Here is a 4,496-nt window from a genome sequence, read left to right as displayed (position 1 = left end):
CCAACAATAATCAGTGATGAGACACATTGTGTGTGTTTGATGGTGGAAGTCTTTAGTGGTGAAAAGAGGAAGTGAAAGAGTGGAGACACATCACAGGACATGTGACTGTGGTCACACACACAGAGGACATTTGTAATGTCTGAAAGCTGTAAAGGACAATAACAACAATAACAACAATAACAACAACAACAACAACAACAACAACAACAATAACAATAATAACAATAATAATTTGGTTTTATACAGCACTTTTCCACCCATAGTGTCTTCCCTCCTGAGTACCTGGTTCCCACAGGGACCTACTGGAACCTATAAACCTAGAGCTGGGCAATATATCAAGATTCAAGATATCTCTAGTTTTCTATTTTGGGGATATAAAAAAATATAATATTGATATATGGTCTTTTTGTAGCTTATTTTATGCTAAAATACTTATTTAAAGAGTCACAGCTTTCACTACTTCTCTGAACAGCATAAAAAGCTCAGTTTGATGGTTTTCTGAATGCGTCCTAACCTAGATATACATACAAAAAAGCCACACTACAGAACTCACTCACACATGCTGTCCCTTAAAGGAGAAGGTCAGTTGGGGGTGCCATGAGGCTCCATTTTGGGCCCTCTCTTGTTCCGTGGTTATATAAATGATCTTCCATCTATTTGTCCTGAAGTTCACGTGAAATCAAGTCAGAAAGCAGCAGCTGTGCTCCAGGAAGTGATGGAAATCATGTTTGACACTAAATTTTAGAAAAACTGTCAGTATGTTTTTTTCAATAAGGAATACTTCTCAGTCTGTGGGAAAAATGATTGTAAAAGATTTGTAGAAGCAGAGTGTGTTAAGTATTTAGTGTTGGACAGGACACTGTCATTTAAAAAGCACGTTTGAAAACTGATAAAAACTGTAAAATGTAATTAAAAAATTTAAATAATTGTAATTGCAATTGTAAATACTGTAAATATGTCATTTGAATGTTTGTTGAGGTGATGATTTTGTGTTTTTTCTTTTGTGAATAGACATTATATTGTTCACTGTATAAACCTGCCCACAGACTACAGATGAAAATGATCTAGTAACTATCTCTGGTCTGTGCAACACATCTGTTGTACAATGTCTATAGAAATAAATAAACAGCTGTTTGTTAATAAATGTGTAGCATTTACAATAATCAAATTTAACCCAGAATTGTCTTTCTGGTCAGACTTTATTTGAAATGAAATGATCTAAATTTATATCGTATATTGCTATATTGAGAAACAAATATTGAGATATGACTTTTGGTCCATATGGCCCAGCCCTACTGGTTCCCACAGGGACCTCCTTCCTACTGATGGATTTCAGCCAATTACGAGTCAGAGCAGCAAACATGTTCTTTCTCTCTGTTCCTGTCATATTCTACCATGTTTTTGACTTTTTTTTTAAATCAACCCTGGTTTTAAATAATCTAATCTAGTGATTGATTGGTGGTGTTTTGTCCTGTCTTCACTCAGTGGAAACTGTCTAGTCATCATTGTTTACTAGAGGATGGATACCAGACCGACGCCCAACAGTACCCAACCAATCAGATCAGGTTCAGACACGTTTAGAACTTCTAGGGTCTCATTTATAAACATATAAAAGAACGCGTACGTCACATATTGTTATGTTCTGTTGGGTGTTTTGTTATTCTGTGTCTGTTTATTCTGAGTCTTGTCGGTGTTTCAGGGATTCCTGTTTGTGGCTCCACCCCTCAGTGATGTCTGTGTGCTTGGGTGGTGATTGATTAGCTCCCTCGTGTTTCCACCCAGGTGTGGCCCATTCCCAATCAGGCCTCCTCCACTATTTAGCTGAGTGTTTGGACACAGTATGGCTGCGGGATCATTGTGTGTAATGTCAGGTTAGTTGTTTCCTTCCGTGTTTCTGGTCTCGCTCCCTGTTCCTACTCCCCTGTTTTTGGATTTAAGTTTGGATTTTGAAATAAACATGGACTGGTTCCAAGAACGCTACTCTTGCATCCTGCCTCCATCTTTCCCTGCATTGGGGTCCACAACAACAGCAAACCGTGACACATATAAACAAAGTTTGGGATTTATAAAAAAAACCTGGTGATAATGTTTCCACCTCCACAGCTGCTCTGACTCTGCCGTACGCACACAATCATGAGGAACAGGAAACTCCGCCCCCAAACAGGAGAAGGATGAAATTATAGACAGCTCAGTGAAATTAATAGAAATTGTGTGAAATAACATATTGAACATTTAACAACACGTTATTTGAAGGATGCATTTGCAAAAAACGAAGGAAGAAAAAATGATACTGACGCCTGCAGGGAGTGAATGAAATACAGTTTTATAATAATAATAATAATAATAATGATTGTAAATAAAACCACATGATCATTGCACAAACTGCTGATCAATTGTCTACAACACCTGTAGCTGTTATAAAAAGGAACTCTAATGTGTAAAGACACACAGTGGCTTATCAGGCACTGCTGGAGGACGAGGTGCACGGGATACACCGGAGGGAGAGGATCTTCAAAGACCAGCGAGATCTGTAAGCAGGACTGCCAGCTTTTTGTGAGGCTGAGCTCCGCCCCTTTCCTCCACATGTTGAACAGATGTTCTTCCTATAGAGAGTGATCCACATTTTCTCCTCCATTTTTGTGTGTGATTGTTTATTTTTCACCTGTCACAGTCTGATGAGGCAACATAACGTGATCGTTCTATCATTAGTGATGTTCACTGTCACCACGTTACGCTCTGATGGGTGTGTCCACCTCAACTATTAATACCTCCCCCTCACGTTGAGTGCAATTTGTTTTATTTGCTCGTTTTCCCCCTCGCTCCACCGTGAAATTCATATTAGTGAATATTAATTTAGGGCGTTCATCTGACCTTTTATGGACACCAAATGGGCGGAGCAAGGTGTTTCTTCACGTGCGCCAACCTTTGAGTTGATTGTGATTTATAAATGGAAACAGGCGTGGGACGTACGTGCGCTCTCATTTATAAATGGTAAAAAAAAGATTTGTACGCACTTCCTGGTTTTTAGCGTACGCTAGCTGAAGTGTGTTTAGCTAGGCACACTTTCATAAATGAGGCCCCTGGTTTGGTTTGGTCACACAGCGTTCTTTCATTTGTGCTTCAGCTGCAGAACCATGGACCAGAGGACCAGAGGAGGACCAGAGGAGGACCAGAGGAGGACCAGAGGAGGACCAGAGGAGGACCATGGTCTGTTTCTCTTGTTTCCCGTCTTATGATCTGGTGTTACATTAACAGTTGTTTGTTAATAAAAGTGATGTTTACCAATAAAACAAATATTAATACATAATTTGTAGGAAGAAAAATTGAGGTTTGAACTGTTTGGTTTGAGTCGAACTCAGACGTAAAAATGTGGCCCGATACTCACATGCTACATGCTACATGCTAACGCACTCACACAAACCCTCTTTCTTTGTGTTATTAACAGACCAACACAGGCCAACTGATCCAGAATGTTCTGGAGGATGTAGATGTGATGTCAGAACTACAGACAGTTATTATTTTTATTATTATTATTATGTCCTCAGTAAGTCACTATTCAGACAGTGAGATAAAAAGCTTTGCTTAGCTTTATAAATGGAATTTAGGAGTAAGCGTGTGTCTCCCTTTGGATTAGTAAAGTTACCTTTTCTCTTCACTTTATCCTTTCATATGGTTTCATCTCATCTTATGTCTTTGTCTTAGCCCGTCTCATCTTAGCCCGTCTCATCTTAGCCCGTCTCATCTTAGCCCGTCTCATCTTAGCCCGTCTCATCTTAGCCCGTCTCATCTTAGCCCGTCTCATCTTAGCCCGTCTCATCTTAGCCCGTCTCATCTTAGCCCGTCTCATCTTAGCCCGTCTCATCTTAGCCCGTCTCATCTTAGCCTGTCTCATCTTATGTCTCATCTTAGCCTGAACCCTGAATCTCTTTCACTGTTCTTTTGGCCCTTGAATCCACATCGATATCATCTACAATTTTACAGAACTGAGAAAAGAAGCCTTGTTTTTCTTAATGACAATAACTTATAGATTGTTTTATAAATAATGAGAATCAAGAACACATTAAAACATAAAGTAAACTAAACCAGAATCAAAGCTTCCATTTTAACCAGTGTTTAGTCTCAGACGGTCACGCTCACCACAGAAATGACGACTCAGCACCAGATCAACGAGAAACGTCCAAACACAACCAGGACCAAGTGTGAGCAGCACCAGTGACTCCCTCTATCAGCACACGTCAACTAACACCATAGAGGAAGAGAGAGACGCCAACGCAACAGGAAAAGATGAAGAAACACATTCAGTGGATTGTGACACACACACACACACACACACACACACACACACACACACACACACACACACACACACACACACACACACACACACACACACACACACACACAAACAGATTAAGCTGTGGAAACAAATTGCATTTAGGAATCAAATGCAAACATCTTCGTAATAGTTCTGGAACGTTACGTAAATAGGAATTGGT

The 4,496-nt window shown here is 39.8% G+C and overlaps 1 protein-coding gene across 2 annotated transcripts in view; it reads right to left on the bottom strand.

Annotated features, from left to right (window-relative positions):
- Positions 1-4,261, bottom strand: part of rgs19 (regulator of G protein signaling 19) — a 15,600-nt gene extending 11,339 nt beyond the window's left edge. For both annotated transcript variants that reach the window (XM_028451892.1, XM_028451893.1), the window contains exon 1: positions 4,138-4,261. The gene's annotated coding sequence lies outside the window, so the exon portion shown is untranslated. The remainder of the gene's footprint in view (positions 1-4,137) is intronic.
- Positions 4,262-4,496: the final 235 nt, after the last annotated feature.

The sequence above is a fragment of the Gouania willdenowi genome, chromosome 7 (assembly GCF_900634775.1).
Source record: "Gouania willdenowi chromosome 7, fGouWil2.1, whole genome shotgun sequence".
Classification (NCBI taxonomy): Eukaryota; Metazoa; Chordata; class Actinopteri; order Blenniiformes; family Gobiesocidae; genus Gouania; species Gouania willdenowi.
The sequence above is the reverse complement of the archived record's forward strand: the minus strand, read 5'-3'. Positions and strand labels throughout refer to the sequence as shown.